Source organism: Pinus tabuliformis, chromosome 4_2, assembly GCF_031772625.1.
Source record: "Pinus tabuliformis cultivar Carrire ecotype Pingquan chromosome 4_2, CPIR1, whole genome shotgun sequence".
Classification (NCBI taxonomy): Eukaryota; Viridiplantae; Streptophyta; class Pinopsida; order Pinales; family Pinaceae; genus Pinus; species Pinus tabuliformis.
In genome coordinates, this window is record NC_142304.1 from 159,307,364 (window position 1) to 159,333,020 (window position 25,657).

A 25,657-nucleotide genomic window follows, 5' to 3' on the forward strand; every position below is an offset into this window, starting at 1 on the left:
GATTCTTCTTTCAACGCAGAAATACTTTCAAACAAAGACGGTAGTGCACAATTGCATAAAAGCTTCCTTGCCAAAAATTAGAATAATTGGTCCAGTTTTATAAAAGAATATGCCTGAAGTACAGTAGTGCAACTTTAGGCTTTTAATTCAAGTACAAAATTTTACGACCCTTTCCAAAACAATAAAAGGGTCTATAAATACTTAATTAAGCTAACTATATATGAAACTGAAATCCTACTTAATTGGTATCAAATGATCTTGAATATCTCCTTCTCAGCAATCTGGCAGTCGGCGGCATGAATCATCATGTAGGTTGTTTGCCTTTAAACCTGAGCTGACTTATCGCAAGCATTGGCTCCACTTCGGGCGGTCTGTTGAGGCGGGAGTTGAGCTGGGCGGCATAGGTGGCATCCTGAATATCGGGAATAATATACCCGATTGCATCTGTAAGGCATTTGAGGGCAGCTCTTTGACTGTGCGGTTTTACCAAGAAGAACCAATAGGCGTCCCATGTTAAACTGTTAATTCCAGCAATTAATCTCCCATTTTTCTCCAGATCCGGATAACATGACTGCTCCAATGTTTTCGCCGCTGTCAATTTTCCTGGAGTGCATTGGGAAATCATGTTAGACAAGTAGAGAGTATTATTAACCAATTCAACCAAATTACTTGTGGTTGATTTGCATCTTGAAACTGCCCTCTCTGCTTTCATTAACTGGGACTGCCATTCTGTAAATAATATTTCTTTATGTGATTCTAAAATCCTTGGTAAATTTGCCGCCTGTCCCTGATCGGTATCTTGCCACTCAAGAAATTCAGTTAATGTTTCTTCAGCTTGATCCAAGTCTGTTCTAGCCTTTTCTGTTTGTTTACTTATTGATGTCGTCAAATCGCATAATGGTTCCGCCTGGGTGATTTGTTGACATAAAAGCTTGATCTGTGTTATTAATGCCTTATTTATCTGTAATGCTTCTGATTTGAATTCGGCTATCTGTGGAAGATCCTTTGTCTTCTCAAGCTGTGCTGATAGTTGAGCAATCTGCTCATCTTTTAATTTCAGCATTTGTTCATTCGCTGCCCTCAGTTGTGCCAATGCCTCAGACGACTCTTTCTGCTTCTGGACTGCGCTGTGATCGATTCTCTGTTTCTCTTCCTGCAATTTTTGAGTTAATTGAATATTTATTTGTTGTTGTGTCAACAATTGCCGTTCTGCCTGCTCTGCCTTCTTCTATGCTTCTATTAGTTTTGCTTGCAATAAAAAGATTTCCTGGTCTTTTGTTTTTAATAAAAGACTCACCTCTGATGCCTTATCTATTGTTGCTGCCGAATAGGCTCCAGCATATTGTGATAGTTTTGTTAGGTCATCAGAGGGGTCAAATTCCTCCTTCCAAACCACATTGCCCGTGACCGTCTGTTCTGGGAAAAGGGAAGGTTGATCAGTCCTTTTCCTCTTCCTCTGTCGTTTTACCACAGCTTTGTGTCTTGGGCTATAGAAGACATCCAAGGGAGGAATTTCTTCTATCTGCAAGACAATTTGATCGGAGGGATCCTTTGGGATTATTTCTACTTCCTTCGAACTGGGTAGGCCGCTGGTTCCACTTGGAACCTGTTTTGAAGTGGTCTCCTGTGTATCTGCCGCTTTTGAAGTTTCGGTGTCCTTTGAGCATTCAAGACTACTGATAATTGAATCAAATTGCTGCCATTCCTGGAGCAATTTGGGATCAATTTGAGTATCTACATTTACCTCTATGTTGCTCTGTTCCTGCTCTTTAGTCTGGGTTTCCTCTTGCACTTTCTCCTGTTCTTCTATTGTAACCGGAGGTTCCTTAGGATGTTGCTGTTCAGGCTCGCTTGGTCCTGTTGCTGGGGTTGTTGCTAACAGATCTAAAGGCAGAGTTTGCAACCTCTATTCTCTAAGTCTGTTGAATTCAACTAACCCTTCATCTTTGTATTCCATTATGGCCAACGATCTAACTTGATACATTGATTCAGCTGAGGAGAACAGGTCATCAAACTTATCTTCTATATGATCAAACTTTGTCAATTTGGCCTGTTCAAGTGCATTATAGGCGACTTTGTTGGGATCAAATCGCCTGTTAGGGAGAGTCGCTAGAGTTAATGACTTCATCTTCGTAGCTTCTTTTTTCTGCATGTTTGAAATCATGCAAAGTGTAGACACCGCATCTCAGAGGAAAGGAGGGCCAGACCTGCTTCTTATTTTTCTTCAGAGTTTGTGTAACCCCTTCGGCAATAATCTGATAGGCTATCTCCCTTGCCAGCAGTTTATCAGGTATGTACAAAGGAAGGACATGAGGTTCGGCTTGGCTGCCGAATACTCTTATATAAGTAAATTTCTCCTCTCCGAACCATCTTCCTATTGATGTTAAATCAATCCATGCTTGGTAAGAAATTTTGGGAGCAGGTTTATTAAAAATAGAATAATGAATGGGTAACATGAAGCCGTTGCAGACTTGGTATAAATGGTGCTTATAGGAAGTCTTCCACAATTTCTGAAGGTATATGTGAATTGGCGTGGGGTCTTGTGCAGTCCACCTCCAGCCAAGTACAGGAAACTCAGAATTAAAACACATGGTATCTAGAATATAAGCACTGTAGTAGAATGGGGGAATAAGCCTTTCGGAGACGGAAGTTTTAGTTCTAAAATTAAGAACTGATGTTGCTATCTTATCTGACAGTATGCTTGCCCAATCCATTATCTCACTATTACACGCTGCTTCCATCAAGGGAACCATTTCTATAGTGAAATTAGCGGAATCGTGCAACCCCCACAATCTACACATGATTATCCCAGCCTAACAATACGGAGAACATAGAGAATCAACAGAGTACTTACCGGAAGTTTCATGCTTGTGTTTCGGCGGATTTTGCCTCCAATCCCGAATGGGTTTGGATTCAGTTTTGTTCTCATTTCGGAATTTCTCCAGAAATGCCTTGTTGTACTTCTTCTCTGGCTCAGGCAAATGATACATTTGCCTCAAATCATCAGCCTTGAATGAACCGAAGATTCTTCCATATCTGGTGCAGAAGGTTTTGTCTGTGATTGGGATTTCCTCAATTGCCCACTTCACTACATCCGTATATGGGAGAATTTGTTCCCGAGCTACTATCCGATGAAGGAAAGAGTCGGCCAAGTCTTTTAAAGTACCATCAGATTTTTTATTGGAACCCGCTGTAGCTTGTACTGCTGTTACCTTTGGTTCTTCTGCCTCGATCAAATTATAGGTACTTTGCCAAGTGGTCTTGCCAAGTCCTGAACATGTAGTATCAGATATCAATCCTTTCTTTTTAGTTGCTGGATCAGCGACGGCTTGTCCTGTGGCTGGTGCAGCGGAAGCGATTGCGGTTTTCTTAGACTTCTTCCCCATTCTGCTTGAATCTATTACTTTGGAAGAATTCTGCACAGTAGTGGAAATAAGCGTAACAAAGAGAATTGGTAGCGAAAACAAAATACGAATGAGATATATTGATCAATGCACGATGAAGGATTAACTTAAAGTTGCCGCGGATACAATCTATGAGAAGATTTTTTAAATTTACTATTTCATTAAACGGCCGTTAAAACCTGCCAATCCTTTAAATACCCATCATATCGCTTATCGGCCAAATGATTTGTTTAAGCGTGCCTTGGATGTTTTGGCGGTTGAGCGCAGGTGAATCACTGCTTGAAAGATAAGGCTTTTAATATGAATTAATCGTAATATCTCTGCTTTAACGGTTTTTTGAAGTTTGCGCTTTTGGCTTTATCGCAATCGGGCGTCGGGGGAAAACTTAAATCTTTATATTGACACCTTTTGGAATTCCCGATCGCCGATAGCGATATCGCATCGCATCGCATCAGGAGTATTAACTGGGGCACTTTAGAAAGCATGCATGGTACATCCCCGATCGCCGATAGCGATATCGCATCGCATCGGGGCGAAAGGGACATGATCGCATCGCATCGGAGCGAAAAGCACTTGATCGCATCGCATCGGAGCGGGAGGCACTTTTATTATGGGAACTTATTATTGCCGATATCCGATAGCCTATTGCATGTCATCGCATTAGAGAAAACCAATGGGCCTTTAAGTTATGCCTCCTTTGTCATTGCGATATGCGATCTTGCGATCGCTTTATCGCAATGATAAAAGATTAATCATTTATATTATAAGACCAAATAATTGGTTTGTCAAAAAGGTTTTTTGTAATGTTTTCATCTTCTTTTTCGGACCTTTTTGAATAATACAAAGTTGATACCAATTAAAATAAAAAGGGACCCATTTCATATTATAGTTTTGTGAATAAAATGGTATGAAATGGGGGGTTGTTGTGGAGCACAACAATTGGCGATTCACTGGAAGAAACAGTTATCTCTGAAAAGTATGGAAATACTTAAACTTTTTCAAAATAGAGTTCTCATCAAAGGGGAAAATTTTAATATAACTAGGTATATATGCATTCCAAATAGAATGAAACTATCTTTGCTAATTTCCTCTCTTGTTTAAAATTAGATACATTCTAAGTTTTAAATTGGCCTTTAATGGTTGATAGTGATAAAATAGAAAACCTTTCCAAATCAGCTTTTAGAATTGACTCCTTTGTCATAGGTAGAGCCTCTGCTGCCAGCAAATGTTCATAGTTTCGACAGGGATACCTTTTTAACCATGCTATTGTCCATTGTCCTGCTCATTTCAGAGTATGATTAACAGAATGAATTCAAAACATGCTTTTCATATTTTGTATTTCTTTTCCACTTTTCTGTTATTTTGTAAGATAAAAAGCCATTGTCCTGGTTTGGTGACCAGCTTAGTGACAATGCCATTCACTGGTAGTAATTTAACCGAACAAGCTAGCTCGTGATGAGACCCCTTGTCTTATAATTCTAAGCCATTACCCTGTTTTGGTATGCAGTATTGGTAATGTCAGTTAAACTATTTCCCTATGATCATGGTAAGCAGGCTTGTAATAAGACCTCTTATCTTTTATATCAAATATTTTAGAATTACACTTTGAGTAATCATAAGCTTTGGTGAGTGGGATGGACAATTTTCTCCTTAAGAGTAAATGGATGACAAGGTAAGAGTTAAGGATGCTGAAGTTGGATTAGTTTCTATTTTGATATTGATAACCTTTTTATGACCAATTTAAAAACATAAAATGATTTACAATATTTCTAAACTTTGAGAAGCGTTCACAAAAATTGAAGTGTAGTTTCAGAATGCAATTACACCTAATTTCCTAGAAATTATCCCTCTTGTTTTAAGACTTCTGTTATTTTAAAAGTAAACATCAACCCTACTTGTTTTGAGAAACTTTCACGTATAGCAAAGGTCAATGGAAGATATCTCACAACTTTATTTTCTAATAATCCTACAAACTACAAAATTCTAAAAAAGGGAGAAGGGGTTACCTTCTTAATTGAAGAATTTCTTTAAGATGAGGCCATTAACAGGGAGAGAATCTCTCAAACCTGATAAATCTTGTAATATGAAGGTCGAATGGCCTATCTTCTCACAAATCTGAAATGGCCCAAGCCACATCTTCTGGAACTTGGTGTGTTTTCCCTTGTCCTCGTGGGCATTGTCCCATTTCAGAACCAAATCACCGACTTGAAATTGTTTTGAACCGGATGAGACTAAATCAAAGGATGACTTGATGATTTGCTGATGTTTTGCATGAATAACCTTGGCTTTTTCTCTTTCCTCTTCTAATTTTAAAATTTGGTCATGTCTAAGTTGAATAGAAGAAGAAGGGCTTTCCTCAATAAACTGCACTGGGGCTAGAGAAGGAAGGACAAGATTTGTTGGTAGCACTGCTTCTTTTCCATACACAAGGTTGAATGGAGAAGAACCTATGGAAGCCTTTTGTGTTATCCTATCAGCCCATAGTGCAAATATTAAGGATTTGTGCCATTTTTTATGATTCTATTCGATGGTTCGCTTAATAATTTTAATCAGATTTTTATTTGTAGACTGTGCTAAACCATTACCCTGGGGATAGTAATTAGCATAATATTTTAATTTAAATCCTCTTTTAATAGCGAAATCAAACATAGCATTGCCTAAGAAGTAAGATGCATTTGGGACACCAAACCTGGTAATGATGAATTGATCTATGAATTCAATGATTGTCTCAGAATTTGTTGTCTTCAGAGGAATTGCTTCAACCCATTTAGTAAAATAATCAGTAGCGGTAAGGATATACCTATGCTGTTTGGAAGAATGAGGAGTAATTTCCCCAATGATATCCAATCCCCATTGCTCAAATGGCTGTTCAATGTTGACTGGTTGCAAAGGGAAAGCTGGTTTTCTTTGTCTGCCACTAGAAGTTTGACAATTTTGGCATTTCCTTACATATTCATGAGCATCTCTAAACAGAGTGGGCCAGTAATATCCAGCATGAATGATTTTATGGGCTGTTGTATCAGCTCCAAAATGTCCTCCTGCTGGTCCATCATGTAATTCCTGCAAGACCTTTTGTGCTTCAGGTTTTTCTAGGCATCTTAATAAGGTTGAATCATAATTTTGCCTAAAAAGCACATCATCAATAATTGTGAAATTTTTTGCTTTTAATCTAATGGCCCTTTTGTTTTTGTAAGACAGGTTAGGAGGTGCATATCCATTTTTCAAATAAAATATTAAGTCAGCATATTATGATTCAGAATCAGTAATACTTATTTGGTTGATTACTTCGGTTTGATTTGTATCACCTGATTCTGGAATGTTGGAAGCTCCTGCCAATAACCTGCAAAAACCTTGGCCTCTAACAATCTTTGCTGGTTTAATTTCTAAATCATATTCTTGAAGTGCTGTGACCCAGTTTGCCCTTTTTTCACCTAGTTCTCTTGGGATTAATAGTTGCCTTACTGCAGGGAGAGGAACTATAACTTTTGTATGGGCTTTTAAAAGGAAGGGTCGGTAATGTTTGACAGCTTTATATACAGCAAAGGCTTGTTTTTCTACTTCGGAGTAATTCAATTCAGCACCCTGAAGATTTGAACTATAGAATGAAATGGGTGCTTCCGAATTGTGATCATTAATCTGTGTGAGTACTGCTGCATAAGACAAATCAGATGCGATAGTATACAGTGTGAAATGATTAGAAAAATTAGGGGTATTTAAGGCGGGGGCATTAATTATTGATTGTTTGATTAAATCAAACGCTTCATTTTCTGTTGATCCCCACTTAAAGACTAAATTTTTCTTAATCATAGTTTGAAGTGGCAAAATGATTTGAGAAAAGTCTGGAACGAATCTTTTGACAAAATTGATTTGGCCTAAAAATGACTGTGTTAACACTCGAATTGGCCTCAGGCTGAGGAAGGCAAAACTCAAGGCAACATCAAACCACGCTCAGCCTCGTAGCTAGCCCTACGAGGACAGGAGAGGGCTCTCTCCGGGTCTATCTCGACAGACAAATCTTCAAATGGGCTGAGATGACCAATAAGGAATACCGATTTTAGGCTAGTAAATTGATAGGAAAAGGGGTTTTAATGAATGATTGGGTTTTCTGGGCAGCGTGGTATCAAGAACAACGTGAGCAGAGATTTAATCAAAGGCACAGATTATTCCATAAGGCGAGGTAGGAGCGAAATTTAACAATTAAATTGAGATTAAACGGAATGGCAAGACTGCTGAGAAGTCGACAAGGGCATGTGTGATGAATCCTTATCGAACAGAAGAAAACATTAAATATGAACACTTCCTCAAGACAGAGCAAATAAATTGAATTCTGCCTTTCTCACTTAAAAGTATCCATTTAGAAACGATTATGAAATGAAATGGAAACATTACAAAGACATATGAAACAGAAGAAAAACATATGCTAAATTTCCACACCACAAGAATCTTACAGATCAGAGCTGAGCCATTTAATTAATCCCTGTCATTCAACTGTACATTGAAATGCTCTGTTTTCCTCCACGCACACCTCAGAATTTTTTCTCTCTCACCCTCACAAATCATTTGCCATACAATAAATAAACTATACTAGAAGAAAACAGAACGACCCAAAACAAGGGCGCTGTTTCACCTGAAGCCATGAAGATAGAAAAGAATCCTCCATCTGCTCTAAAGATAGAAAAGCCTTCCATTATTCCAGCTTGAGGATTTCTAATGACCCATGAAAACTAATCCTGGAGCGTAGACTAACTAAAGGCAGAAATAGGCAATCGAACCTTTGAATGCCACTTTGCAACTGCTCTCAAATTTCTAGAGATACGCTTTGCCACTTTACAGAAAATGGGAAGAGGTCCCCAATATTTTAATGCTAAAATATGGGTCAAACTGCGACATATGCACTTTTAGATGAATCGAATGCCCACATATTGCAACGATTGCCACGTTACATTTTCCATGTGCTTATCACCACATCATACATATACTGATACCTTTAATTCATCTGAAGAAGGTTCTATCATAAAACAACAACTTATATATAAACAACTCAATGCGGCCATCAACTATCTGATGCGAATAGACCATTTTCCTGAAAATACTGTGTCCATTTCCACTTTACTGCATGACAACATACACTATCTGTTTTGAATACATGCATTAGAACTGGTAGTGATGATGTCCCACTGACTTCTGAGAAGATTCCTTTGACTCCATTAAGATGATAATAACAAATGGTTGTCTTTGAAGGCATCTTTATGAACACAAGGCCCTGGGGAGCATGCTAATTTCAAATGTCCAGTAAAGTGTAGCTTTATAAAAATGGGCATGCAATGCACATTGAACCAAGAAATTGATGATTTTACTGAGCCACGTCCCAGCGCCACATACTACCATCGTCACAGCAACAGAGAATGGTACTTCCATCATGAGATATAGCCGTCTGTCTAATAGGATGTTTGCAATGTGGATGTGATAACCTGGCAATTAAATTAGGAGGGCTCGACTGTAATTCCCAAACATAAACTTTTCCTTCCCTGTTGCCAACTGCCATAGAATTATAGTGGAAATCGCATGAAAACTTGATAAACCAAATGTCACATTCTGGCACTGGATACTTCTGCAGGATGTCCACACTCTTTGATAGGATGAAACTGCCAAGCCATCTAGTGCAATCCACATAGTTTGAATGCACTGCAGCAATAAAAACAGGAAACTACACATACTTCGTGGGGAATTTCGATGGAAAATCCGTCCAGGTAAATGACTTCTCAACATAGGTCCAAAACTCTTTCATAGACCAGCTCTTGACCGTGTTGTCCATGCCACAGCTTGCAATACGATATACATCTGAAGGATGGAAATCTACACTGAGAACTTCATTGCGATGTCCCCCAGCTCCAGCAAATATCAAAATGCATATTCCAGTTTGAACATTCCAGAGTCGTACAGATTCATCTTTGCTAGCAGATAAAATAAGGGAAGGTTTCAATGCTCGGGTCCTTATTTCATTCACAGAATCTCCATGGCCAACGAAACTCTTCATGGCTGCGTGAATGCTTTGAAAATCCTATAACTGATATTGATGATGATGGCGCGCTTGCAATTGAAGCGTATGGGCATGGGATTGGACGCAAGAGCAACAAATTTCTGAGCTCTGTTGCTGTGTGGGTAGCGCCCCTGCCCAACGCGCCGCGCGCCTCTGATGCGCCGCGCGCGTGTAATTTTACACTGTGTTTTTGTGCCTGATGCGCCGCGCGCCCCTGATGCGCCATGCGCCCAGTCCAATGCGTCGTGCGCCTAAAAATTGATCCACCAAGATATTGGTAGGCTTGACATCTTTATGAATAATTGAAGGGGAGCAATCGTGGTGTTCTTCTAATCGGTTCTAATTGGTGGAGTTCTTCTTAATTCTGTCCTTCTAACATCTGACATGGTTGCAGCATTCTCCTGTAGATCTCCAGCTTCAGCAGAATCAAGAATATGCCATCTTATTTATGGAACTTTCAATACTTATGATAAGTCCTCCTGTTTACATAGATGGAAGGCTTTAAAATGCAAATTTATTACAAAAACAAATTTGTCGATTTCTTCTCCAAAACAGAGTTTTGGAGAAGGATCATTTTCGAACATTACTGATGATAAACTCTTGAAGTAAGAGACTTATTCAACCTCCCTCTTCATCAACAGTTGTAGCTGCTAGCATTTCAAACACCTCTATCAGAGCTCCAGGAAGAATGACATTGCTTCTTACCAAAATCTTCATCTTCTAGATTCAATAAGCCCACCAGTGTAGTATAGAAGGGACTCCTGTGTGGAAGCTTCTCAGCTATCATCCCAGACCAGATGCCAGTTATCCCCAATCCGAACTTGTAACATATGAGTATGCCTAGCGGCAATCCCACCATATAACAGGAAATTAAGTTCACATTAGCAACATAGTACTGTGAACCAGATCCTATAGCCACACCTGACAGCACTGCCTGTATTCCATTAAGAAGGATAGATGCAGTAAGAAATGGAACCAACTCTGAGACTCTTTCTGTGACAGTCGAGCTGCTTGTGAAGGGATAACCCAAGACATTTTTGCAAAAAAGAAAAACTATTGCAAAGAATATGCTGATGACTGAAGATGTAGCGACCGAAACAAAAACTGAAAAGCATGCAGCCTCAGCATTCCCAACACCAAGTTCATTGGAGACCCTTACGCTGCAAAGAGAATATTATGAACAGGAGGGAACATCTTATGGCAACGTTTGAAGCCAAGTGGTATCATCATCTCCAGAAGTATCATACTAATGCTTTGATAACCAATGTCGTGGAGCATCAGGATTAACTACCTTATGGAGAGTGCATCTATATCAACTGCTGGATCATTCAATGTCCCAGCAAGAAAAACGAGGATCTGATAGTACCATATCTGCAGGAATACCATTATGGCTGAAAATATAGATAGTCTTAAGAAGGATGGAAGTTGGCGGAATGCAATTAATTTGAAGCCCGTCCATGAAGCTTTGCATGAAGCAGAATGCATTATGTAAAGAAACTCAAGGATGGTCATAAGCCAGCACGATACATTGTGTCATGACAATACCAATGAGGCCTAGTTTTAGTTTGAAGGCAGTTATCCAACAGAATATAAGGTGCAAGATTAATACTCCTCCCGAGATCCAAACTATAGGTAAGACTAAACTCTGTGCATGTAAAAACTTCTGAACAGATACATTTACTGCAAATGCAAACAGTTGGGGAAGCATCCATTTCAAGAGAAGTCCTGACTTAGCAGCAATGGCAGTTGTTTGGCCAAACAGTTTGAATATAGGTTCTGCAAAAAGGCATGGAATGGACAATAAAAAATCCAATACAACAGCTACAGCTTCCTTGATAAAATGTGTCTCATCCAATATTATCCGATGCCCTTTGATTGAATATAGAATAGAGGAGCTATCCTGCTGAAGACTTGAACTCAAGCAGTGCGAATTGACTACAGTGGGTTGACAACAAACGGGCAAGATGGAGTCTAACACACTGCATGGATTTTTTATTATGAGGGAAAGGGATTTCAGAGATTTCTTTGATCCTATCGGGATCAATATAAATGCCATCTTTAGAAACAATAAAGCCTAAGAGCTTTCCTTGGTTAAGAGCGAAGAAATATTTTTTAGGATTAAGTGAAATACCATACCTTTTGCAGCGTTGAAAATTTTGATTTAAATCATGCAAATGATTGGACTTCTCTTTAGAAAATACAGTAATATCGTCTAAGTAGACGACTACTGTTCTGTTAATCAATCCTTTAAAAGCTATATCCATCGCTCTTTGGAATGTGGCTCCTGCATTAATAAGTCCGAAAGGCATTTTCTGATACGCATATGTTCCCCATTTTGTTCTGAATGTGGTTTTAAGTTGGTCATCAGGATGGACCAAAACTTGGTTATATCCTAAAAAACCGTCTAGAAAGGACATTAACTCAGAGCCTGCTACTGATTGGAGTATCTGCTCCATAGTAGGTAATGGGAAATTATCTTTTAAGCTCGCCTTGTTCAAATTTCTGAAATCTATACAAATCCTAATGTCGCCATTTTTCTTTCTGACTGGCACCATATTGGAGACCCAGTTTGAGTGCCGAATGGGAAAAATAATCTTAGCTTTCAAGAGTTTATTAAGTTCAGATTTTATTTGACTCTCTAAGTTTGGATGTATTTTTCTCAACTTCTGCTGAATTGGTTTCTGTTCGGGAAGCATTGGAATGGTATGCTGGATGATGGATGTATCATATGTCTTTAAATCGTCATATTTCCAAGCAAAAACCTGTTTATTTTTCCGTAACAGTCTAATGAATGCTTCCTTTTCTTCCACGGAAAGTCCTAATCCTAAATTAATGTTTTGAGGAGTTTGCTCAGTGCCAAGGTTTATCAATTCAAACCTTAAGGTAGAACTTTGGAGCTTTGTATTGGTCACAGGTTTAAACCTGTCTTTAATATCATAAAGATCCTCAAGCTTCACCATAGGCTTAGGGATTGAATTCTACTCGAGTTTACCTTTCATTTGAAGGTCATTCTCATTTTCCTCAATGATTTGATCATCATAGGACTTTTCGGAAGTTAAAAACTGTAAAATGTCTTCATCGTGGTTGAATACTCTCCAATTAGCTACATTGTCAGGAATTGATGGCCTAAAAAGCAATTCTACTGAAAATCTATCTGGGCTATAGTCTTCGGAAGATAGGAGCTTGGAAGCAACATTGGCTAGTAGGTCAGCTGCCGAATTTTGAGACCTGGTAATGGAAGAAATATTGAATGCCAAAAAGTGGGAGGTGAGTTCCTGTACCAGCGATTGATAATGTTTGAGATGGGTGGAGAGACAATGAATTGTATTCCTTACCTGTTTGATAATAATTTCAGAATCTCCGAACACTTTCAAATATTGGACCTTGAGGCCAATAGCTTTATATAGTCCTTGGACTAAGGCTTCGTATTCTGTTGTATTATTCGTGCATTCAAACTCTAACCTACAGGACAGCATTGTTTTTTCTCCTTGCGGGCTAATCAAAATACATCCTGCTCCTGAGCCCTCACTAGACTTGGACCCATCGAAATATAATGACCAAAATAAAGAAGTATTAACAATTTTATTTACAGTTTCCTCAGTATCATTAAAACACCTTGACCTATCTGTTTGTGAATAATTTTCGATTTGAGATGTAAAATGGTTTACTGAGAAAGGAGATGGTTGGGCAGCAAAGTTGCCAAAGAATGACTCTGATGAATAATTCCCCAAAATGTTGTTATTAAATGCTATTGGTTGGTTTTCTTGTTCAAATTCAGTAACTGTATGGGTCATATTCTTTTCCCAATCGATTCTTATTTGATTTGGCTTACCCTTATAGGGAAGCCACATATGTGACCAATCGGTAGAAATATACCCATGTAGTTTTTCAGACCAATCCCTACTCAAGATCAAACCATAAAACTCAGGTATATCGGCGATCAAGATATCAATCCTTTGCACTATTCTGGGATCAGCAGATAACCTGATAGTTACGGAGTTGATCTCTCCCAAAACCTGTACTTTAGTCCTGTCCAACTGCATAATATGAATAGCGGACTTTTGGGGTTCAATGTTCAGTTTGGAACAAACTGAAGCTGGCATTATGTTAGAAGATGCCCCTGAGTCAATCAAACAGTTGTGCAGGTTTCTATTGTAGATCTCATAGGTTAGAAGGAAAGGTGGAGTATGAGAATTTGATCTATCTCCTATTAGAACTGCATCAGTAGCTTCGACCATACCAGAAGGTGGTTGACCTGTATCGTTTGCAGCTTTAGCACTGGGAAGGGGTGAAGTAGGAACAGCATTTAATTCTTTGAGAAGCAATTTTTGCTGATGTTTCAATTTACTAAGTTCAAACATGGTAATGTTTGCCTTGGTCTTTTTCATGTCATCAACAATATTGTAATCCATTGAATCAGACACCACCAATGTCTTAGATGTTGATGGAATTGTTGAGGTTGAAGGTTGGTTTTGTGGGATTGTTACAGGTGGCTTCTTCGGGGGAGCCTTTTCTTTTGTTGTAGCAGCACCTGCACTTCTTTTCTTCGAAGTTGTCTGAACAGGTTCGGAGGTACCTCTACTCCTGGTAGTGACAGGAAATGCTTCTTCTTTGTTTTCTGTATCGGAGTTAGGCAATATAAAATCCCACATCCCATGACATTCAACAACTTCCTCTTCTTCATCAGTTGGTGCAGCTGTTTCTTCTTCTCCTTCTTCAAGATCTGAATCTGCATTTGATATAACATTTGGTGGTTTTGATTCAGTTTTCTTGTAATTTCTAAAGGGTCTTTTGGTTGAAGTTTCAGCTACCTGTTTTTTTAATTTCAACCATTTCATTTGACATAGTTTTGAGGACCTTTTGTAGACCCTCCATGTCATATGGATATTTAGGGGTTTTCTTCTTTGAATCATCTTTAAAAGAAACTTTTTTGGCTTTTCTATCTTCAAGAGCAGCTTTCTTCTCTAGAGCATTAATACGTTTCTCCATAGCAAGTGCTTCTTTCATGTTTTCAGCTAAAGTTGGTTTTACAGCCCTGTCTACAAAAATAGCTATATTGGCAGGTAGGGCAGTTATATACCACTCGCTTCAGATTTGCTCACTTGGTTTGGAGGCCGTTGGGATTTTTTTCAAGAGTTTATTGAATCGTGCATTAAATTCTTTAATTGGTTCCCTATGCTCTATCCTAAGATTGGAGAGATCATTTATTAGTGTAGCCAAAGACCTATCATCACCATACTTAGTAAGAAATTGTTCTTGGCAAGTCGTCCAACTGGTAATGGAACCAGAAGGTAAAGAAAAATACCAGGATCCTACTGATCCTTGCAAGGTATAAGGGAAAAGCCTAACGACAACATCTTGCTCTGTTACTCCCTTCAAATTAACTGCCAACATGAAATTATTAATATGTTCCTCAGCTTGTGTTCCATCATCTGGATTAAACTTGGGTAGCCATTTTTCAGGTGCATCAGGTAATGCATGCAATGGAGCAGGCATATTGACTGCACCAGGCCTGGTCCATGGATCTGCCATTGTAACCGCAGTAGTGGATGATATTACTGTTGAACTTACAGAAGTCTGGGAAGGAGTTAATATTAAGGATTGCGTAGTTTGGGATGTTGTAGTTGATGATCCCTGATGAACGACAACGTGTGATGAGGGAGTGGATGGTTGACTTCGCACGGGGGAAGGTGAGATGGAAGATGTGGTTGAAAATTCTTCACTGTCAGATCCTTCAGTGTTTTTCTTTGCCTTTTTCCTTTTGGGTAAAGGGAACTCAGTAGGTTCAATATCGAGCTTTCCACTCTGAAGTCTGGTGAGAGGGTGAGGTAAATTGAACTACGAAGTCGCACTGCTTTGAGATACCTCAGATTTCTGTGGTGAAATCGAGAAGCTCTGAAGTTTGTGGATAAGAGACTAGACTTCAGGGGATTCAAGACTTAATTGTTCTGGAGTATGATGGGTTTGAGCAGTGGTAGTTGATTCCTCTTCTTCTTGTTTGGATACTGGAGAACCAGCATGCAATTGGGAAGTACGAGGTGATGCGGAGGGAGAATTACTCTTAGAATGGTTTGTAGATTTGGGTTTGCTTGCCATTCACAGTTGATGGCCCTCCTTCTAGCGCCAAAAATGTTGATACCCGAAAATCGTTGTATCAACATTGGGGGATAACCACCCGGTCCGGACCTTAATACAACTCCTTTTCCGTTTGGAATGGTGGCTCCGACTGGGGATAATGGGACCAGTTTCCCAGTAATGAATAAACGGGATGGATGAATGATTGATTGTCTATTCTAATGATAGGCGAATAATTTAATTTATTAGCAAAATAGAAGAACTACTACTAATCCCGGGAACTATTGTACTTTGAAGTGTAGCGCTTGATGATCTATGTTTATTAACAGGCATATAGATGACTCCATCTAATAAACATGGACATTGATTCATTCAAAGATTACTTTGCTTAAATAGTTAAACAAAGTGGTTAATGCAATATTACTACACTTATCATTTATATCATCAATACATATATGATCAAAAGAAAAGCATTACCATAAACATCCAATAGTGGAGGAAATAAAGAAATGTTGTTAAAACACATACATATATTCGATAATAGCAAAGGCGATCAAACGACAATTCATATAAGAGGAATGAATTCAGACATAGATAATAGTACCATATGAGCTGCTAGTCACTCCCGATATCAATCGCTATTTGAGATTCTTCTTTCAACGCAGAAATACTTTCAAACAAAGACAGTAGTGCACAATTGCATAAAAGCTTCCTTGCCAAAATTAGAATAATTGGTCTAGTTTTATAAAAGAATATGCCTGAAGTACAGTAGTGCAACTTCAGGCTTTTAAGTCAAGTACAAAACTTTACGACCCTTTCCAAAACAATGAAAGGGTCTATAAATACTTAATTAAGCTAACTATCTATGAAACTGAAATCCTACTTAATTGGTATCAAATGATCTTGAATATCTCCTTCTCAGCAATCTGGCAGTCGGCGGCGTGAATCATCATGTAGGCTGTTTTCCTTTAAACCTGAGCTAACTTATCGCAAGCATTGGCTCCACTTCGGGCGGTCTGTTGAGGCGGGAGTTGAGCTGGGCGGCATAGGTGGCATCCTGAATATCAGGAATAATATACCCGATTGCATCTGTAAGGCATTTGAGGGCGGCTCTTTGACTGTGCGGTTTTACCAAGAAGAACCAATAGGCATCCCATGTTAAACTGTTAATTCCAGCAATTAATCTCCCATTTTTCTCTAGATCCGGATAACATGACTGCTCCAATGTTTTCGCCGCTGTCAATTTTCCTGGAGTGCATTGGGAAATCATGTTAGACAAGTAGAGAGTATTATTAACCAATTCAACCAAATTACTTGTGGTTGATTTGCATCTTGAAATTTCCCTCTCTGCTTTCATTAACTGGGACTGCCATTCTGTAAATAATATTTCTTTATGTGATTCTAAAATCCTTGGTAAATTTGCCGCCTGTCCCTGATCGGTATCTTGCCACTCAAGAAATTCAGTTAATGTTTCTTCAGCTTGATCCAAGTCTGTTCTAGCCTTTTCTGTTTGTTTACTTATTGATGTCGTCAAATCGCATAATGGTTCCGCCTGGGTGATTTGTTGACATAAAAGCTTGATCTGTGTTATTAATGCCTTATTTATCTGTAATGCTTCTGATTTGAATTCAGCTATCTGTGGAAGATCCTTTGTCTTCTCAAGTTGTGCTGATAGTTGAGCAATCTGCTCATCTTTTAATTTCAGCATTTGTTCATTCGCTGCCCTCAGTTGTGCCAATGCCTCAGACAACTCTTTCTGCTTCTGGACTGCGCTGTGATCGATTCTCTGTTTCTCTTCCTGCAATTGTTGAGTTAATTGATTATTTATTTGTTGTTGTGTCAACAATTGCCGTTCTGCCTGCTCTGCCTTCTGCTGTGCTTCTGTTAGTTGTGCTTGCAATAAAAAGATTTCCTGGTCTTTTGTTTTTAATAAAAGACTCACCTCTGATGCCTTATCTATTTTTGCTGCCGAATAGGCTCCAGCATATTGTGATAGTTTTGTTAGGTCATCAGAGGGGTCAAATTCCTCCTTCCAAACCACATTGCCCGTGACCGTCTATTCTAGGAAAAGGGAAGGTTGATCAGTCCTTTTCCTCGTCCTCTGTCGTTTCACCACAGCTTTGTGTCTTGGGCTATAGAAGACATCCAAGGGAGGAATTTCTTCTATCTGCAAGACAATTTGATCGGAGGGATCCTTTGGGATTATTTCTACTTCCTTCGAACTGGGTAGGCCGCTCGTTCCACTTGGAACCTGTTTTGAAGTGGTCTCCTGTGTATCTGTCGCTTTTGAAGTTTCGGTGTCCTTTGAGCATTCAAGACTACTGATAATTGAATCAAATCGCTGCCATTCCTGGAGCAATTTGGGATCAATTTGAGTATCTACATTTACCTCTATGTCGCTCCGTTCCTGCTCTTTAGTCTGGGTTTCCTCTTGCACTTTCTCCTGTTCTTCTGTTGTAACTGGAGGTTCCTTAGGATGTTGTTGTTCAGGCTCGCTTGGTCCTGTTGCTGGGGTTGTTGCTAACAGATCTAGAGGCAGAGTTTGCAACCTCTGTTCTCTAAGTCTGTTGAATTCAACTAACCCTTCATCTTTGTATTCCATTATGGCCAGCGATCTAACTTGATACATTGATTCAGCTGAGGAGAACAGGTCATCAAACTTATCTTCTATATGATCAAACTTTGTCAATTTGGCCTGTTCAAGTGCATTATAGGCGACTTTGTTGGGATCAAATCGCCTGTTAGGGAGAGTCGCTAGAGTTAATGACTTCATCTTCGTAGCTTCTTTTTCTGCATGTTTGAAATCATGCAAAGTGTAGACACCGCATCTCAGAGGAAAGGAGGGCCAGACCTGCTTCTTATTTTTCTTCAGAGTTTGTGTAACCCCTTCGGCAATAATCTGATAGGCTATCTCCCTTGCCAGCAGTTTATCAGGTATGTACAAAGGAAGGACATGAGGTTCGGCTTGGCTGCTGAATACTCTTATATAAGTAAATTTCTCCTCTCTGAACCATCTTCCTATTGATGTTAAATCAATCCCTGCTTGGTAAGAAATTTTGGGAGCAGGTTTATTAAAAATAGAATAATGAATGGGTAACATGAAGCCGTTGCAGACTTGGTATAAATGGTGCTTATAGGAAGTCTTCCACAATTTCTGATGGTATATGTGAATTGGCGTGGGGTCTTGTGCAGTCCACCTCCAGCCAAGTACAGGAAACTCAGAATTAAAACACAGGGTATCTAGAATATAAGCATTGTAGTAGAATGGGGGAATAAGCCTTTCGGAGACGGAAGTTTTAGTTCTAAAATTAAGAACTGTTGTTGCTAGCTTATCTGACAATATGGTTGCCCAATCCATTATCTCACTATTACACGCCGCTTCGATCAAGGGAACCATTTCTATAGTGAAATTAGTGGAATCGTGCAACCCCCACAATCTACACATCATTATCCCAGCATAACAATACGGAGAACATAGAGAATCAACAGAGTACTTACCGGAAGTTTCATGCTTGTGTTTCGCCGGATTTTGCCTCCAATCCCGAATGGGTTCGGATTCAGTTTCGTTCTCATTTCGGAATTTCTCCAGAAATGCCTTGTTGTACTTCTTCTCTGGCTCAAGCAAATGATACATTTGCCTCAAATCATCAGCCTTGAATGAACCGAAGATTCTTCCATCTCTGGTGCAGAAGGTTCTGTCTGTGATTAGGATTTCCTTAATTGCCCACTTCACTACATCCGTATATGGGAGAATTTGTTCCCGAGCTGCTATCCGATGAAGGAAAGAGTCGGCCAAGTCTTTTAAAGTACCATCAGATTTTCGATTGGAACCCGCTGTAGCTTGTACTGCTGTTACCTTTGCTTCTTCTGCCTCGATCAAATTATAAGTACTTTGCCAAGTGGTCTTGCCAAGTCCTGAACATGGAGTATCAGATATCAATCCTTTCTTTTTAGTTGCTGGATCAGCGACGGCTTGTCCTGTGGCTGGTGCAGCGGAAGCGATTACTGTTTTCTTAGACTTCTTCCCCATTCTGCTTGAATCTATTACTTCAGAAGAATTCTGCACAGTAGTGGAAATAAGCGTAACACAGAGAATTGGTAGCGAAAACAAAATACGAATTAGATATATTGATCAATGCACGATGAAGGATTAACTTAAAGTGGTCGCGGATACAATCTATAAGAAGATTTTTTAAATTTACTATTTCATTAAATGGCCGTTAAAACCTGCCAATCCTTTAAATGCCCATCATATCGCTTATCGGCCGAATGATTTGTTTAAGCGTGCCTTGGATGTTTTGGCGGTTGAGCGCAGGTGAATCACTGCTTGAAAGATAAGGCCTTTAATACGAATTAATCGTAATATCTCTGCTTTAACGGTTTTTTTAAGTTTGCGCTTTTGGCTTTATCGCAATCGAGCGTCGGGGAAAACTTAAATCTTTATATTGACACCTTTTGGAATTCCCGATCGCCGATAGCGATACCGCATCGCATCGCATCGAGAGTATTAACTGGGGCACTTTAGAAAGCATGCATGGTACATCCCCGATCGCCGATAGCGATATCGCATCACATCGTGGCGAAAGGGACATGATCTCATCGCATCGGAGCGAAAAGCACTTGATCGCATCGCATCGGAGCGGAAGGCACTTTTATTATGGGAACTTATTATTGCCGATATCCGATAGCCTATTGCATGTCATCGCATCGGAGAAAACCAATGGGCCTTTAAGTTATGCCTCCTTTGTCATTGCGATATGCGATCTTGCGATCGCTTTATCGCAATGATAAAAGATTAATCATTTATATTATAAGACCAAATAATTGGTTTGTCAAAAAGGTTTTTTGTAATGTTTTCATCTTCTTTTTCGGACCTTTTTGAATAATACAAAGTTGATACCAATTAAAAATAAAAAGGGACCCATTTCATATTATAGTTTTGTGAATAAAATGGTATGAAATGGGGGGTTGTTGTGGAGCACAACAGGACTTTAAAGGATAAAATCCAACATGAGGTTTGCTTTTGGGAACCCAATTCATTGGAGAAAGCATTCAAGTTGGCAAGAAAAATGGAAAGCAAAATTATGGCAACAAGGAAGCCTACCACTCACAATCATAAAGATGGAAGTGTTGTTGCCCCTAGCCATCCACAACCTACAAAGTTGACACCACAACAATTGGAAGAAAAAAATAGCAAAAGAGCTTTGTTACAGTGGTGATAGAAAATACACTAAAGGTCATAAGTTTATTGAGAAGAAATTATTTTACATAGATTGTGAAGAGGAGGAAGAAAAAGAACAAGAAACGTCAAAAGAAGAGGATATACACTAGGAACAAACCCTAGAGAAAGAAGAAATGAATCCGACCATATCTTGTAATGCATTGGCTGGAATTACCACTCATCAAACTATCAAGATAGAAGGGCATATCAAGAAGAAAAAGGTAATAGTGTTGATTGATTCAGGCAGTACCCATAATTTTATTCATTTTAAGATAGCCGAGGAATTTAATTTCTTCCTATATCCAGCACCAGAGTGTCAAGTGATGGTTGCAAGTGGAGGAACCATAAATTTCTCAGGAAAGTGCCATAATATCAAGTTATCCATGGGAGAATATGTATTGAATAGCCCAATGCTTTCCATTCCAATGAGTGGTGCTAATGTTGTACTAGGAGTCCAATGGCTACAATCCTTGGGTACAATAGCTTTTAATTTTCAAGAACTTTTCATGAAATTTTCTTTAGAAGGAAAGGAATTTGAATTAAGGGGTATCGCAGGGAAACCGGGAAAGATAATCAGCTCTAACGGAATGACAAAGCTTCTAAAGAAAGAACAACGAGGCATAATTGTACAATTATGTTCACTAGAGGTTCCCACATCGAAATCATCTATTTCTTCAGATCTCCAAAAAGTCTTCAACAATCATTCCAAGGTATTTGAGACTCCCAAATGCCTCCCACCTATTCGTGATCATGATCATGTTATTCATTTGATTCCAAGAAGTGTTCCTCCAAACATCAGGCCTTACAGATATCCTTATGCCCAAAAGAGTGAAATTGAACGTATGGTTGCAGAAATGCTAGAGGCTAGTATAATTCAACCTAGTCAAAGTTATTTCTCTGCTCCAGTAGTATTGGTTCAAAAGAAGGATGGATCATGGCGCATGTGTCTAGATTATAGGGAGTTCAACAAGCTCACTATTAAAGATAAATTTCCCATTCTTGTCATTGATGAATTATTGTATGAATTACATGGATCAATTTACTTCACCAAGTTGGATCTTCGTTCAGGATATCATCAAACCAGAATGAAGACTGAAGACATTCTAAAAACAGCATTTAGAACTCCTGAGGGTCATTATGAATTTTTGGTCATGCCTTTTGGCCTTACCAATGCACCTTCTACATTTCAAGATTTGATGAATTCCATTTTCAAACCCTTCCTTAGAAAATTTGTGTTACAATTTTTTGATGATATACTAATCTACAGCAAGTCTTGGAAGGATCATGTTCAACATGTTGACAGGGTGCTCAAACTATTGGAGGAGAAACAATTATATGCAAAAAGCTCCAAATGTTTCTTTGGAGTACAAGAGGTGGAATATCTGGTTCATATTGTATCTCATGAAGGTGTTAAGGTAGACCCTAGAAAAATTAAAATCATTAAGGAATGGAAAATCCCCATATCCATAAAGCATCTGCGAGGGTTTCTTGGGTTGACAGGGTATTATCGCAAGTTTGTTAAGAATTATGGGAGAATAGTAGCACCTCTAACAACATTATTGAAGAAAGATGCATTTTCATGGACTCCCGAAGCAATGTAGGCCTTTGAACATCTTAAAGAGGCAATGTGCCAAGCACCCATCTTAGCTACACCGGACTTCACAAAAACCTTTATTGTGGAATGTGATGCCTCAGGAAATGGAATTGGTGTTGTTTTAATGCAAGAAGAAAGACCCATTGCTTTCGAAAGTCATCCAATCAAAGGAAAGTATTTAGACAAAGCTATTTATGAGAAGTAAATGTTGGCAATACTACATGCACTTAAGAAATGGTGACCCTACCTAATGGGAAGACACTTCAAGGTAAAAACAGATCATGATAGTCTTAAATACTTTTTAGAACAAATATTATCTTCAGAAGAGCAGCAATCGCAAAGACGTTGGGTTATGACTTTGAAATCATCTACAAAATAGGGAGCAAAATGTTGTGGCAGATGCACTCTCAAGAAAGGATGAGGATGTGGAAGCATTTATTTGCACCATTTCTATTATCCAACCAGATTTGATACACGAAGCAAGGGATGAATGGAAGAATGATGGAGAAGTGTGGGCACTCATTCAACAGTTACAACAAGATCCCATTACATATGATACATTTAGCTGGAAAAATTATTCGTTATGGTACAAAGATCGGTTATACCTATGTAATAATTCCCAACTCAAACAAAAGAGTCTTAAGGAATTGCACACCACTCCCTCAGGAGGGTGCTCAGGATTTCTAAAAACTTACCACAGGGTTAAGAAGGAATTTTTTTGGGATGGCCTTAAATCAAATATTCAAAAGTTTGTGGTGGAATGTTTGGTTTGCCAACAAAATAAAGTTGAAACAATTAAGTACCCAGGTCTATTACAACCTTTATCCATTCCAAGCCAATCTTGGGAGGAGGTTTCAATGGATTTTATCACAAGTTTACCCAAGTTCGAAGGAAATAGTGTTATCATGGTGGTATTTGACAGACTTACCAAGTATTCACACTTTTGTGCATTATCTCATCCATTTAAAGCAAGTACAGTTTCTACTGCATTTATGGAAACAATCCAAAAGCTACAATGGAAACCCAAAGATTATTGTAAGCGACAGAGATCCCATTTTCACTGGAAATTTTTGGACAAAATGTTGGAAATAATACTGAGAGGGGGGTGAATCAGTATTATTAGATCAATAATTCTATTTCCCAACTAGATTTATATACGCCACTTCAGTGAAGTGAACTAGCGTGTACACGCGACTGTGCTTAAAGAAACCAGCGTATATGCATAGAACTTGTGATTTAGACAATTTATCATGTATTGAGCTTAAACCAGTATATTAGAGATTTATTAGACAGTGCAGTAAAAGTAGAATAAAGCATCACACATAAGCAATACACATGAAGACCAAGATTTAAAGTGGAAACCCAATGTGGGTAAAAACCACCTGCTGATGTCGTCTCTGTCTTCTTTTAATAATAAGAAAATCTGTTTACAATCTTGTACTGGTGCAGACTCATACCAGTATGCAGGATTCTACCTGCAAAAGGTTACAACCTTCTCTCATTTTCCAGCTTCTACTGGAAGGGAGCTACAACCCCCTAGCTCTTGTACTAGCCAATATGTTTACTAGTACGTAGGTGCCAGCCTACAGAAAACTCCACTCTTCCACCAAGGACCACGTTTCATGAATTTTCAGACTGGATACTCCTGGATCACAACACCACAATCTGAAGGCCATGTTTCATCAAATTTTCACACTAGACCCATCAAATCTTTTTAAAACTTAAACTGCATCAACCAATATTCAGTTAATCTGAACAATCAGATCACTGACACTAGAACACTGTGTTGAACCTAGAATCATTCAGAACCAGCTGTAACCTCAAAAATCATGCATTAGAGTGTATACGCTACTTGAAAGAACTGAACCTGCATGTACACGCTCTTTGGCCGAGACGAACCTGCGTACAGATCTGCAAATTTTGACTCAGAGCTTTGTTGCAATTCCAGACTTCAGACAAACCCAGATCATGATAGATAACAAATAGAACAAGTGCAAAACATTAGATCTGGTCTCAACCAATATCAGATCATTCAAGAATAAGTCATTTCAAGTCTCATGATTCTTGATCCAATATTGAACTCAAGGTGCACATGAATATTTCAGATCCAGTCCCAAACATAATCCTGCAACATAAAATATACTTCAGATAGAAGTATTCCTTAGAATCTCATTGTTTGCACCCCTTGGCCTAATGATATTCTCCTCCTTATATGCTCTTAGGCCTTTCTCAATACCTTGGACCAAAACCACTTATGACCAATACCTTGGACCCAATACCTAGGGTCACTACCTTGTACCAAATACCTTGGACCAAATACCTTGGACCAAAATACCTTGGATCAAATACCTTGGACCAAAAACTTGGTTTTCTAACATGTACGCAATTTTCCTCCTGTGAAAGTGCATGTATACATTATACGCTAATTTTGTTCTGTTAAACCGTGTGTATACGCGCCTTGGACAGAGTGAACCAGCGTATAACTCTGTTTCTTCATTCTTTGGAGTCTGATCTATAATCCTTTGTTGTTGACCTGCTACACTATGAACTTTCATCTGAGTGAGTTGCCATCAAGGACAGCACCTATATCATAATGCCAACAATCCCCCCATTGGACTTGATGGCAACAACAACACCAAGACACTCTCCCCCTTTGACATCAAGGGCAAAGGGCGGACCAAGATATTCTCTCCCTTTGACATACATTATGTTGTTCATGCTCCCCCTGAGTACATGCTGAATTCTCTTATTGAGCTCCCCTTTGTACATGCTGATATGCACTGAAACCGTCCATGCTCCCCTTAACCACAAGCAGAGTCTGCAAAAATATTCTCCAAAAGAATAACATGACTCTATAACTCAACTATGTGAGTATGACCTTCCTATCACCAATGACTCATACATACATCCATCTCCCAACCAAGTGGGGATATACCAAATTTTACTCATCCATGCAACCAAGTGGGGATATACCAATTGTTTATACATGATAGAAATACAATTACATCATCCATCCCATGCAAAGTGGGGATACAAATTACATCATTGTCCAAAAGGACTTATTCAAATGTATGAGAAGACATATCACACCCTAGACTTTAACATGACTTAAGCAACAAAAGGTATAAATATATGAAGCCATACCTAGACTCAGCAACCATAGTGCCAACAATGCAGAATGCATGTGAAAGCTAATGCTCCCCCTGAACCTATGCTAACTGTGCGTTGTTAACAAGTCAATGATCAAGGCATCTTTGTCAGTCAGATAAAAATTAATGAACAAAGCATATCAATATATTGTAATCATCAATCTCAGACATAGC

The 25,657-nt window shown here is 38.9% G+C and overlaps 2 pseudogenes across 1 annotated transcript in view; both read right to left on the reverse strand.

The window, feature by feature from the left end:
• Positions 1-8,757: 8,757 nt before the first annotated feature.
• On the reverse strand, positions 8,758-9,441 carry LOC149168675 (polycomb group protein FIE1-like; annotated as a pseudogene).
• Positions 9,442-10,224: 783 nt separating this feature from the next.
• The window catches only part of LOC149168676 (protein DETOXIFICATION 40-like), a 40,287-nt pseudogene continuing 24,854 nt past the window's right edge, over positions 10,225-25,657 (reverse strand). The window contains exons 2-3 of the transcript XR_016259175.1: positions 10,736-11,344; positions 10,225-10,696 (exon numbers count right to left, since the gene is read on the reverse strand). The product of XR_016259175.1 is annotated as a protein DETOXIFICATION 40-like (transcript). The remainder of the gene's footprint in view (positions 10,697-10,735; positions 11,345-25,657) is intronic.